This window comes from Trematomus bernacchii, unplaced genomic scaffold, assembly GCF_902827165.1.
Source record: "Trematomus bernacchii unplaced genomic scaffold, fTreBer1.1, whole genome shotgun sequence".
Classification (NCBI taxonomy): Eukaryota; Metazoa; Chordata; class Actinopteri; order Perciformes; family Nototheniidae; genus Trematomus; species Trematomus bernacchii.
In genome coordinates this window covers 1729879-1744961 of record NW_022987524.1, presented here as the reverse complement: position 1 = coordinate 1744961, position 15083 = coordinate 1729879, and positions in this window count along the sequence as shown.

The window sequence follows — 15083 nt, the reverse complement described above, 5'->3', positions numbered from 1 at the left end:
AAACTGAAAACTTGACGTGGATCTTAAATATATCAGCAATTAAACAACATCTTACATTTCTTTTCACACAATACGTCTCCTTGCAGTATCAACACTAATTCGGCTGACTTTTATATTTGATCCAATTGGTAGATAGGCTGTATTTACGCCATAACGGTGCACAGCTGATAGAAAGGGACACCTACTGGTTAAAGCACGTTATTGCATTTTATAATTGTATTATTAGATATTAATAGGAGGATGTGCAAAACAGACAAACTAATAAGGCTTTATTTAAACATTAAAGAATACTTTAGGTTAAGGTCTTCTTTTGAATAAGAAAAAGCTTTGGGGGTATAGAAGAAGAATATGGAGCAGGGGTGGGCATTTTACGGCCCGCGGGCCACACCCGGCCCGTTGGCCGGCCTTGGCCGGCCCGTGTGAGGTTGATCATAAATTATAACATAATGAAAAAAAACAGCAACCTTTTCAAAATAAAAGCAACACAGCTGTATTGCTTGCATGGCGTAAATACTTTTCTAACTGTGTTGCTTTTATTTTGAAAAGGGCGCTGCTGTTTTTTTAATTTATTTACGTAAACGCTTATGCCGTGAACAGCTACGAGTGATGCTGGCCGGCTAGTCCTCGAAATGTCCGCTAAGGGAAAAAAAAGAAAGATCGATACTGAATGCCGCGTTTTCAACAAGACATGGACCGCTAAGTATTTATTTACAGAAGTGAAAGGTAAAGCTGTGTGTTTAGTTTGTGGTGCGCAGGTCGCTGTGTTCAAGGAGTACAATTTGAGTCGCCACTATGCTACCAAACACGCAGATAAATACAAGAACCTGTCTGAGGAAGAGCGGGCAAAGGTGTCGGATGCTTTGCTAGCTAAGCTGCAAAGCCAACAACACATTTTCATAAAACATTCCACATCCAGAGATGCAGCTGTCAAGACGAGTTATGTCTTAAAAGTTAACCGTTTTCGGAGGGAGAGTTCATTAAGGAGTGTTTGTTGGACACTAATATGCCCGGAGAAAAAGGAGGCATTTGAGAAAGTGCCGCTCTCCTGACGCACTGTTACGAGGAGAATTGAGGACATCGCGGGAAATCTGGAGCTTCAGCTGCAGAACAGAGCGGTCAACTTTGACTTTTTTTCCTTGGCTTTGGATGAGAGCTGCGATGTACGTGACACTGCCCAGCTACTCATCTTCCTACGTGGGATAACTACAGACTTCAAAATCACGGAGGAGCTGACAGCCATGCAGTCAATGAAAGGGACAACAACAGCGAGTGATTTGTTCACAGAGGTAAATGCATGTGTGTAAAAGAGTTGGGACTGAAATGGGACAAGCTGGCAGGCGTGACAACGGATGGTTGTCCAAATCTGACAGGGAAAAATGTTGGACTATTGAAGAGAATGCAGGATAAAGTGACAGAAATGAACCCTGAGCAGAAATAGGTATTTTTGCATTGTATTATACATCAGGAAGTGTTGTGTAAGTCAGTGTTAAAAATTAACCATGTTGTTGATGTTGTAACTAAAATAGTTAACTTCATCAGGGCAAGAGCATTGAATCACAGACAGTTTGTTGCACTTTTGGAGGAAAGTGAGACTGAACATCGTGACATACCCTACCATGCAGCTGTCAGGTGGCTCAGCCTGGGCAAAGTGCTGAAAAGAGTATGGGACCTGAGAGAAGAAATTCAAGACTTCTGTGTGAAGAAAGGAAACAACATCCCACAGCTTTCAGATGCAGACTGGATGGCAGACCTTGGTTTTGCTGTAGATGTGACTGCACTAATGAGTGAACTAAATGTCAAACTGCAAGGCAAGGGCCTTGTTGTGCATGACATGTACAGTGCAGTGAAGGCTTTCATGAGAAAGCTGCAGCTTCTCTCAAGCCAAATGGAGGACAACATTCTCACGCACTTGCCAACACTGAAGGAAGCCACACCATCAGCTGATCACCTCCAGAGGTACTCATCCATGTTAGAAGCACTGCATGGTGAGTTTTCAAGGCGATTTAAAGACTTCAAAACAGTTGAGAATGAAATGAACATGATCTTTTCCCCATTTACATGCCATGTGGATGATGCACCCAGTGATGTTCAGCTTGAACTCATTGACCTGCAGTCTGACACACTTCTGTCAGAGCACTTTAGGTCAGTCTCACTGCCTGAGTTTTACTTTTCCCTGAAAGAGGAGAACTTTCCACACATCAGGAGACGTGCTCAGAAGATGATGGTCCTCTTTGGATCTACCTACATATGTGAACAGACATTCTCAGTGATGAAGTTCAACAAATCCAGATACAGATCCTCTATCACTGATGATCACCTCTCAGCTGTCTTTCGCATATCCACCTCAGACATTGAACCAGATTTCCGTGCACTTGTTCAAGCCCAAGACAGACTGGATTTTTCTCACTGAACAAGTAAAATTAACTGAAAAACAAAAATCAAAAGCACTCATTTCTTTTTGTATAAAGCTGATTCATTTCTTATCTTTAACATACTGTAAAACACCTTTTCAGTATTGGTATATTGAGCAGAATTAAGTTCAACTTATTTTTGATTCGGCCCCCCAACACAGCTCGAGTTTCTGAAGTGGCCCCTTGTAAAAAATAATTGCCCACCCCTGATATGGAGGGATGAAACCCTCTTTTGATGGTCACACATGCAGAGCACACAGCACACACAGTGACATTTGTATCTACAGATAAATATTAAGCCTGACAAAGTACTTAACGTCTAATATATTGCTTTCCTGCAATGTTAACTATGTTGAAGCACTTATTTTAACTGATATTATACATATGTATTATACTCTTATAAGATGTATGTAGATAGTATAAGAAATGTGCAGAATATGACAATGTAATGGTGGAGGTACACACATATTGATAGATGTCTTGTAATGCACTGTTGAGGAACCTGCGACCCAAGTTTTTCATTCATAGCATAACTACACCGTAGTTGTGTATAATATGATATGTCAATAAACCTTAGAAAATCTTGAAATCTTGAAAGGGATGTGCAAAATAGTTATTATATACAGTCTTTAATGTCAATAAACCTTAGAAAATCTTGAAATCTTGAATGGGATGTGCAAAATAGTCATTATATACAGTCTTTATTAGCTATTAGTATAGAATAACGACGAGTAAACAATATACTTTAAAGGGATCCTATTAATATCTAATAATAAAATTATAAAATGCAATAACGTGCTTTAAACAGTAGGTGTCCCTTTCTATCAGCTGTGCACCGTTATGGCGTAAATACAGCCTATCTACCAATTGGATCAAATATAAAAGTCAGCCGAATTAGTGTTGATACTGCAAGGAGACGTATTGTGTGAAAAGAAATGTAAGATGTTGTTTAATTGATTATATATTTAAGATCCACGTCAAGTTTTCAGTTTTGGCGGCAGTTCCTGTTTGTCTAGAAGTCTTGTCATCAGGGCTCTATAAATAGTGAACTACGGCAGATATGTAATATTTAATGCAGCCGAAACGTGTATTACAATGCCATTATGTGATGACTTTCAAAGAGAAAAGCAAGCACACTCGGAATAATGTATTATACATTTTTTTTAAATGTTTTCGGATTTCACATCGCATAAACACCAAATCCCAGCATGCATTGCGGAATATCAGTATGAGAAAAACGGCATCATCTGTCCTTTGACCCTCACATCGTACAAGGAAAAACTTCCAGAGAAAAACCCACAGTTAATATACACACATTCCTTCACATTTACATTTTAATTTACATTAAAGTATTTGGTGAGGCCTTCTAACATGTTTTTAAATATAACTACGGTTGTAGTTGAAGAGTTTGTAAATGAACATGAACCGAAGCTGTTGCCTGTTGCAACATACAGTCTATGGTTGCTCCAGAGGATTGTGGGTAATGTAATGTCTTCGGCCATCCAAAACTCATAGAAAACGACTTGTTTCTCAGAATTGAAGGGGAAAACGTGACAAAAGCATTGTACACACACTAAAACCAATCAATGTTGTTTAATTAACAAGGATAATCTGGTGTTTTTGAGTTGATGAGTAGTGGAGATATCACTGTCAAATCAATCGACAATAAGGAGAATAGTTACTTCCGGGTGTACAATTCTCCGTTATCCAATGGGAATGGACGCTCACATTGCCTTTAACAGCCTCCGACACAAACGAATGCCGTGCTTCCATGAGCGTCAAATCCCGCCGCAGATGGGAATACATTGCAATCAGTTGAAAGCTCTTTGCGTCTGTTTATGAAGCTGAAGGAGCCTCGGCGCGTCCCAACTGCACGCCTCGGGACCCTGACCAAGCGTCGCTCCTGGACGCTTAGGGAGTGAGAGTGTGTTGGGATTACAGGCTGACGTTTTACCATTTCCGCTTCTCTCGACTCAAACTCAAGGGTTTTTCGAACGTGTGTGTGGTTAGAAGCTCGGTTACAAGCTGAAATTGTTTTGTTCTACTACATAAGATACATCAGTAAATATCCCACGGGTGAATGTCTGAAGCTTCAATGTGTCTTAAAAACAACCGTTACTTACAATTGACTAAAAAAGACTGCTGAGCCGTCATCACAACAACACAAATCAGTTAGCTTAGATCTGGTGATGCGCGGCCAAGTGACCCTGCTGTAGTTCCTTAAAATGCTCGATGTTTACTTTTGGAGATTGCATCGCAGAGACCTTCCCTCTGAAGGGAACACAGAGATTTCACCATTTGCAAACAATGAACATGCACAAAAACCTATATTACACACTACAGGAGAGGGAACACCCAACCCAGTCTCACATCTAAACGTGTAATAACTACGTTGGTCCACAACGTGGGACGTAGTATTTCTACAAAAACGCCTCAGAAATTGTAGGATCGCTACGTTTTTTTTCACCATTCATTTCCAATGGCTGGCGTCTATGTCACATGATCTTCAACTTTCTCCCCGCAGAAAAAAAAAAACATGGCCGACCTTCGTTTTATTCTCGGTGGATAATGCCTATTTTAAGGTTAGTTTGGCCATTAAAATGCGTTTTGATGTAATTTGATGCGAGAAATATGAGTTGTTATTTCAGATTATGTGTGCAGTGGATGTACATGATCTTTAGTTTGCTAGTTATTACGAAGATTACTTCAGGAAATTGTGTACATACAACGTTTTCATTGTTACCAAGGTGGTTGCTATGGACGCTGCTATGCTCTCAAATTGTAATATTAGAACGTCTTTTTTCAGGAAATTGTGTACATTCAACGTATTTTAAGTGTTGCTAATGCTAACAAGCATGTTGTTTAAACATTCTCTCTGATGTTATATTATTTCTGTTATGTTGTGTAACTGTTTAATGGTGTTATCTTTATTGCTACCCCCTTCCCCGTCAATTTATAGTGTTGGTCCACAGCGCAAAAGTATTAGTTTAACAAAATTTGCATCTAAGATTGTTGCATAGATACGTTATTTTCCCCTGTGCAATTCTCATGGCTAGCGTCACGTGATGTTTACTTTTCTCTGCATGTAAATAATAAAGATGGCGGACACTCGTTTACAGTTCGTAATGCGCAGGTATTTTTTGTGTACTTAATGGCAACGCTACAGGCCTGGCATTTCCTGTGAACCCGGAAGTCATAATAGTGTAATGTTCCACAATAGGAGTCGAAAACAGGCCTCAAGTTCTTAGGTTTAATAGCTCCTTTGGTAGCATACAAATACAGGTTCATAGGTCACAGGTTACAGGTCGCAGGTTAAACGTCACACAACAGGGTCAACGTCACACACTCTCCAGCCCTCCCCCCTCTGCTCCCCCAACCACAGGCCCGCACACCTACCAGCATTACTATGCAGCTCTGTGATTGGCAGAGAGACGGGGGATGCTTGAGTGACCCACACAGCACCCTATACCGGGTCGCTACACTACATTCGGTCAAAAAATATATAGAACTGTGCTTACATTATAGGCCATGCTATTTAAAGCTAAAGAGTACGTAACATTATGAAAGAATATCGAACGAAGCTAATGTTATCAGTGTTTCACACGTGCTAACCAATGCTAACGTTAGCTCTTCACTCTAACGCATCGGAAAATGTGGTATAAGTACATTTTCTCCCATTCATTTCTAAGGGCAAGTGAAACCATTAGCCCATCCCATGCAGTTTAAACATGGTCTTTGCTTCTTTTTTTTCTGCAACTGTTTGATGATGTTCCTTTAATAAAAAAAATACTTTTTACCCATTTGAAGTTGTTTATTTATTTATATTGTTGATGTCCATCAAGTGGTTTTAAATTTGTATTTCATTTTTATTTGAAGAAGAAATTATACAAATATGCAAAGGAAAAAACAATTCTACAATAAAAAGAAAAGGCTTTGAGGTTTTTAAGTTGAATAACATTATTTTTTATTCCAAAGTAACATTCAGCAGGTTTATACAATAACAGTAGCAAAGGGAGGCATATAACCAAAAAAATCAAAACAGATAAAATAGGGTCGAGCAGCACAACGGTTTTGACAACACGTGCAATGATCAGTCCTGCTGTTCCTCTGTTGTGGTGTTGTCCTTCTCTACCCACTGTAGGGGCCACTTCTTCCCACTGTAATAAATTGTAAAGATATTTTGACATCAGCCATGAAAATAATTCAAAATATGGCAATATATCTCTGTCAGATAAAAATGTTAATCAAATGCTTAGACTAATTAGTTATTGGTACATTTGCAGTGCAATTTAAAATACAGTAATAATAAAATGCTACATACCACGTGGAACACGGTTCCCACTCCACCAATTGCATTTGCTTCCCCTAAAAAATTATCGAAAATATTTTTACCATTTCAAGCAAAAAGATTTAAGTTATGTTGCATTCAAATCCACAAAGTGCGTCTGTAGCATGCTTTAGATGTACATTATATGAACAGTACAGTGACCTGTATTTATGACGAACAAGCCTTTTGCCTTTTGGTTTTTACTACAGTCTTCACTGGATAATACTGCTCTCCTCCCACGATCTTATGGCTGCATTCTGAAAGAGCAAAATAATGTACACTCGTTTTTTGACCTTATAGATGTTAATGTTACTTTTGCACAATTTGATTTATAAAATCACATTCAGTTTGCTGTTATTCGCATAAATTATATTTCCACAATTATTTGAACATGTCAACTGTTTATATAAAACTGCACAAACTTTACACAAAAGGACAATCATAACATATATTGTTTAAAATATATATATTTGACTGTTGTGGGTCGTTCTTCCACCACCGTTAAACAAATTATGAATTGTTTTTTTAAAAGTGTTTCTTTATTGATAAATAGTTGTAAAATAAAAATGCCATAGAAAGTATTTGTTAAGAAAAGACAACAGTTGACATTTTTAAAACTTCTCTATACAGAGAAAATATACTAGAGCTACTATCTTTACTGTCTAATCCCAAATATAATTGACGCTAAATAACCTTCAAAGTCTTGGGGGTTCTTCTTCTTGAGCTTCTTCCTTGGAGACACGTCTGTTGAGATGAAAGAAAACCTTTTGTGAAGAGCTGTTATTATACTGTACACTTGATGTTACTGTTTAAAAGATATCATTTAGTTGTTTAAAACAGCACTGTTCATTTGGCTAATTGTCATAACTTACCAGAAGTGCTTCTTATTTTTAATATTCATATCATAACAGCAATAAAAAGTCATCAATAATTCATTTCACCTGGCTCCAAAACAGCTAGAGTGTGCTACGCATGCTTGGCACCCCGATTTAAAGAGTCATTACCGCTCATCGTTTTGCTTATGGTTATTGTTGTTGGTGTAGATGGCCCTTAACCTGTTAAGCCCTGAGCCTGTTTTTCAGGTCTCAGGCTCGAAAATGACATTCCCAGAACAAATGACCATATCTTCCCTTCTAAAAGGGTTAAATTAATAATCTTTTATCTCAAAGTAATGATAAACCTGTGAGTTGGATGTAGAAAAGTCAGAATTAATATAGATGTTTTTTATTTTAAAGAAAATTCAGATTGAACATAGTAAAAAACTGTAAATTATAGTGTCCGTCCAAAGATTCTTTTTTACTTATAGTGAAAACTACCCTTGGATGATGGGTTAGTAGACTAAAAGCTTTAGGAATCCAAAGTACAACATATCATAAGTACCCTGTATCAATATTGATGCAAAACAAGTGACATATGACCTTTTTAGAGAGGTTTAGCCAAAACCACTCCACCTCTGAGGTGATTTGGGTGAAAATTGTTTTTTTTTCATATCTCTGGCCCCCCTTTGTCGATTTTGATGGTTGACACCTCTTTCTGACCGTTAGAGCCAATAGAATCGAAGGGGGATGCCCCCACACACACTCGTTGTGAAAACAAAAGGAGGGGGCTTCGCGCATGCAGGTTTGCACCAGAGTGAAGCGATCTCTCGCTCTGACATCTGGAAACGAAAAAGCAGTTTTATTGCTTATGGATTATCAGAAATCATTTCAAAGAGGACACAGACACATTGGATTAACCTATGGATTAACTGCAGCATTGTTTTTTATCGTTTTAATGCCATTGAAGACCAGTTTTGACCAAGGTAAGCCATGTTAGCGTTTGTAGCTACCTTGCGCCACATGTTTTGATGTACGTTTTCGTTTATAGCGTAGCAAATGTTTATCACTGAGTGTTGAGGTGGGCACCCCCAGATTCTGTGTCTCCAGGCGATGCTAATCGATGGGTTGGCTGTGCATCTAGGATAAGTAATAAGGGAGTTATGAGTGAGTTTAGGTGCAGTGATAGGTTAGCATTTTTTCGCTCGTGGCTAATTCAGAGGCTGAGTGTTAGCATTGTGGGTTTTTTTTGGAAAAAAAAATTAAAAAGATCAGTTAGCTGAGTTTCTTCCCGTTACATGGATATAAAACATTCATAGTTTATTAAATATTAAGGTTCCTTAGACGTTGTTTCCTGCAAATGACGCGTTTATCCGCCCGGTACCGGGGGGGCAGTGCGTAACAGGTTAAGGGTTTCTTTTTAACCTTTAGTAATGTTCACTTAGTTGTACAACACCTTAGAAGTAGCTTTACTGTTATCATCAGGGTTAGGAAGTTACTAGATATATATATATAAAAAGGAACTAGTCATTTGTAACATGTTACCTTTTAAAAGTGTCCAACACTGGTCATCTTCTAACATCAACATGTTTTGAGCGCAGTGAAAATCTTGTTTCGCCCAAAATATAATAATAATAATAATAATAATAATAATGATAATATAATATAGATTGAAGCTGAATATTTGCTTAGATAAAACATGTTGTGACATTTAAAAAAAAAAAAAAATCTTGACTTCTGGGCTTTACTTTTGTATTATAAAACTACCATACAGGTCATTTGATAGTTTTAAGAGATGTCATGTAAAAACTCCAACCTGTGTAGATATACATTATACTATAAAGGATATCAGAAGCACTATTTAAATATTTTAAATTTGAAAAAATGAGGTGCAACATAGTTGACAATGAAGTCAACATTTGACGCAGATAACATAGTTGACTGGACACATTATTAACCATCAGCACTATGTTAATTTCAAGGCAGAAGTGCAAAATTCCATTGATAATGATGTGTAATGACGTCTACATGTCCTACAAATTGTCAACTAGGTTACCTGTCAACTAAGTTACTACAGTTATTACAGTACTGGGTAACTCAGTTGACAGGTAACCTAGTTGACAATTTCCCTATTTGACCCATCATTTCAATGGTAGGCCTTGCCTGGATGACCACATGTCATTTTCTTGAACAGGTTAACATCACATTTGCACATATAATTGAATTAAAATCATTAAACAATTGTAAACCATAACAATGTACGTAACATTGTTGATTGTCAATGAGTATATTAATTGACCATGTGCTATTATACATAAAATATTGTAAAAATGTAGAGGACAATCACCACAGTGTGTTCAAAATGTCTGCCAAAGAGGAACATGGCATCATGTGATGCTGGTGACATGGTATTGGGACAAACAATTTTTGAGTTAAAGGGGGAAGTTCTGTTAGTAACATAGTTGACAGAACTTTTGCGGACATTCATATTAAGATATTTAAATTATTTAAAGGGGGAAATCAATTAAAAATATGTTATTATTCTTTAGTATTTAGACTTTTGAAATAAATGAATCATTTTTTAAATTTACTTTAATGGTTTTTATTCATTATTTTGAATCCAAGACACCCTCAACTGAAAAACGGACATAGCAAAAACTGACAATTTAATTTAAGAACATCATGACACATTTCAAGCTAAATAAAGCATAGGATGCACATAATGTTTGTGTGATATTATAACATGCTTTCCAATAATAGGCAAAATATGATTTTTGAAGAAGAAATAGTTAGAATAATTATAATTATCATCAATGGACATCAATGGACATGGAATGTACCCTAAATTGTAGAATCACTCAGCAGTTACATACACCAAACCTTCCAGTTATATTCCTATCAATATTATGAAGGCTTTTACAGAAGGGTTTGGTCATATATAATTCATAGCCTGAATTATATAACATTTTATACCTAAAAACATGGTGAAAATTGATATTTAGGGCTGTTGACAGTATTTTCTGATTTATGGAGTGATACAAAGAGATATCCAAATCCCTTCTGTAAAAGCCTTAGATACTAATATGACTACAAAATGAAACAATAATTTTGATCCTGGCTTTATCCAAAGTTCAGATTTCGGTTCCTGAAATGTGTTAAAATATGCGCATATTTCATGAGATAATGGTTCATTTGGATATTTAAACATGCTATTTCAGAAAACTTGTAATACAAAAAACAATTGCCTTATTGTAAGTAATTAACTGGAGAAATATTTAGCTGATATCTTTAAGTTAAAAATACCCTATTCACCTGGGGTGTCTCGCCTTAATTAGATGTTGATAAGTGCAGATCACATAGTAAAACACGTACACAGATACATTATTTTGTATTTTTATTAAATTCGACAATGTCAATTTCACTTTCCACTATGTCCACCGTTGTTTTTCACAACCAATGGCAGAACTTTATTGAGGCCTGTAATTAGTCAACTACAGGTCTCTTGAGTCAGTCTTTTTCTTCCAAAAAGCTTGTGACAAGATGTTATTGCTCTTGGGGCATTAAAAACAAGATTTTAACTTTAGTTTTATATAATATCTGCATTTTCTATTGTGAAAAACGAAGTCTTAGTTATTTAATATATAGCGCCATCTCCTGGTTAAACCCTGAAATTGGAACACTGAGTTAAAAGTGAATGGTTGAAACGAGTCAAAAACGATACTACGCAGCCAACAGTGGAATGTTATTGTTTTAAAAGTATAATACTAATAATATTAGTGAAGCATCATTCTTATCTGATAGTATGCAAAATAAACAAAATAAATATATAAAAGCTGCATAGCATTCATATGATTTAGTATTGAAGTATCAACATTAAGAATGGAGTTTCAAAGCTTTCCACTATTCTGTACAGGCCTAGTTATATTGTTAATCCCCGCAGGGTTGCAGCTGAAAGACTAAGACTAGAACTGTCATAAAAGCCATGCTTTCTCAAATGGGGATATATAAATGATTTTATATTTATTTATTTAAATATATTAACATATCATATATCAACTTACATACCAACACATGTTACCAACACATTAAATTATCCAAATACACAAATGTTATTAGGTTATATCTACTTGTGCCCTTCATGGAGCAGTCCTATTAATTTAAACATTCACACAGTAAGGTTTTTTTTGTCAGCAGCAACTGTGCTGCTTTTAGTCTGGATTATGAGTTTAAATTCTTCATATTAATAATATTACAGTCTGATTTTCGGTTGTAAAATATGCCTCTCTGCTTACAGTTGACCTAGTATACCTGTCCATGTTTACCATTGGTCATATGGGGCAAACACTTCCCCTTTATGTGAACCTGCTCATGGCTAGTTGGAAAAACCCTGGGTTTATTTACCAAGTTGATAACTACTGTTATGTGACCATTTATTTTGATTGCGGCTATTAAGGTTAGTGAAGTAAGATAACGCAAAAATACCTAAAGTATGTGAAACCTACCCTGTTCCTTTTTTGCTGCTGCAGTCCTTTTTGTTTGTGCTGCTGGAGTTGCAGGACCTGTAGAGGGTTGTATGGCAGGACTAGTAGGGAGCAGGACTGCATAAGTACTGCTGGAGGGTCGGTCTTCTGGACTGGATGAGGGAATGGTGGTAGGAGCACTAGTTAAGGGTTTGGCGTTAGGACTGGGTGAGGGGATGGTGGTAGGAGCACTTGTGGAGGGTTCAGCGTCCAGACTGGCTGAGGGGATGGTGGTAGGAGCACTTGTGGGGGGTTCGGCGTTTGGACTAGGTGAGGGGATGGTGGTAGGAGCACTTGTGGGGGGTTCGGCGTTTGGACTAGGTGAGGGGATGGTGGTAGGAGCTCTTGTGGGGGGTTCAACGTTTGGACTAGGTGAGGGGATGGTGGTAGGAGCTCTTGTGGAGGGTTCAGCGTCCAGACTGGGTGAGGGGATGGTGGTAGGAGCACTTGTGGAGGGTTCAGCGTCCAGACTGGGTGAGGGGATGGCGGTAGGAGCACTTGTGGAGGGTTCAGCGTCCAGACTGGGTGAGGGGATGGCGGTAGGAGCACTTGTGGAGGGTTCAGCGTCCAGACTGGGTGAGGGGATGGTGGTAGGAGCACTTGTGGAGGGTTCAGCGTCCAGACTGGGTGAGGGGATGGTGGTAGGAGCACTTGTGGAGGGTTCAGCGTCCAGACTGGGTGAGGGTTGTGGGTTAGTCCAACCTCAATGACACAAAAAGACAAAACTATCAGAGTAATGTTGATTTGTTTTGCATTCAGCAGCTCAATTTCTACTTTGAATATATATTTATACAACATAGTAACACATTTGTTTCTGATGTCAGCTTCTTCTTAATTACACATTTATTTTACCTAGACTGTGTGTGTAAAATTAAATGAATTGTTGAATCATTAAGTATTTTTTCCATAAATTGTTCATGAGCATTTTAGAATAGACTGAGCTATATGGTAACATTTGAAATGACCACAAATATAATTGCTTACCATCTACTAACACCTCATATAAAGCCTTCATTCGGTCAAGGCATTTTGCAGCCTGGTCCGACAGATGCCATCTCGGGTGGAAGGCTTTTTCCCTGGTTTTGAGAGAAACACCATGGCCCTATACCCAAGGGTGTTCAGTTTCTCAACCTAAAAAAAAAGATTTAAATGTAATACAGAAACCTTATCAGACTTAATTTTGTAAACTACAATTCGAGACATAAACACACACCAAAACAGATGCCTCATCAAGAACATGTGAGTTGGTTTTGTTCATTTTCTGGTTTTTTAAACAATCATCTTTTTTGGCCTCAAATGTTTGCAGTTTCTTGGCCAGTCGTTGCTTTCTCGGCTGCAGTGTTTTGCAGAACTTGCAGGTCTTGGTGGCCACAGCAATGACTGCTTTGCAGCCGACGCAGGTTGTGTTTGTTGACCCTCTTGGCATCTTGAACCTGCAATAAAAACAAGCACAAATATAAACACCAAATTGACAAAGGAACTAAATAACTTTAATATTATCAAATTATCAGTTTGTCATGTAGGCCAACCCTACTTCAATGTTTCAGTGACATTTCTGCCAGAATACTGGTGGTGGATTACAGATGGCTCTTACATGCCTTCTGTTACCCACCTCTATAGTACACAATACCAGTCTGAACCTGGTTAACCATGCAAAGTAGTAGTATCGGAGAGAACCATCTTGCACCAAGTCTGTACAGGCAGGTCTAGAAGATCCATTCTGAACTATATACTGACAAGGGGTGGTTGTTTTGTTTTGTAGTGAAAGTTTACACTTATTTAGTTAAAATACCTATGACATATATATATAGTATGTATTTGACTATTTCAAATGTTCACTGTAGATGTTCTTATGACTGACAAAAGAGGAATTAAGTATGGACAGTGTTCTTGGACAGACATCAATCGGTACCACATTAGTGTCAGCGCATACATCTTGTGCATGAGATGCAGACTAAATTAAAGACATTGTTTATACTCTGTTCTATTTTTTATTGTTAATATAGGCCTACTAATCAACAGGTTTTCAAATATTACTCAACTGTTTTCAAGTAATAATATATTTGAGCAATACATCAATACATAGTATCAATACTGACATCATTGTCTTTGGGGATTTAACCTTCTCATTAGTAAAACAACAATCTATCTAAAAAATCTCTGGACCTGTCACCCATATTTAATGCAGTTGTTAAATGCCGCTAACTACAAATTAAAATAAAATAAAACCCATAAAAAAATAGTTCGATTAACTGGGGGTATGTTTGAGAGCGACTGCTAGCTGCAACTGCCAAAATGAGGTACAATGGAGGCTGCCACTTTCATTTTGAGCTATAAAATACAAAATAGCTCCGTAAACAAGTTTAAAGGGGACCTATCATGCAAAATGCACTTTTGTACGTCTTTTATACATGAATATGTGTCCCCGGTGTTCCAGGGAACTCACCAAGTGTCAGAAAACACAACCCTCTCTATTTTCCTCCATACCCAGATCTCTAAAAAAGGGGCTGCAACGGATCTGATAAAAACTGATCCAGATTTGAACACTGTCCTGACGTCAGGACAGTGGCGCTACGGCTATTGGGCCAACTCCACCAATCAGGAGGAGACAGCCACGGCCATTGCCGTTCGAAAGCGCTGGAGACGCTGTAGTACATATGCCAGGCCAGTAGATGGTGCTGTTCTCACTGAATCTGCCCTTGCAGAGCAGAGCTAAAAAAAGTGCAAATTGAGCGAAATGAGGCATGGCTAAAATGCATGATCTGTTTGGTATTTTGAGAAGAAAAAAGTATAAATATGCCTTATATAGGTATGGTCCTATACTATATTATTAAAATATAGCATGATAGGTCCACTTTAAGGTAGGCCTATTACCGCACGTCCGCACCCTATAGCTTACAGTTTAAGATGCATGTTAATAGATAAGAGGCTGTTTTGCATAAACATTTTTGTGATGTTTAACATAACGTTACCCGTTATAGGCAAACAAAAAAGTTGGTGTATATTTAGC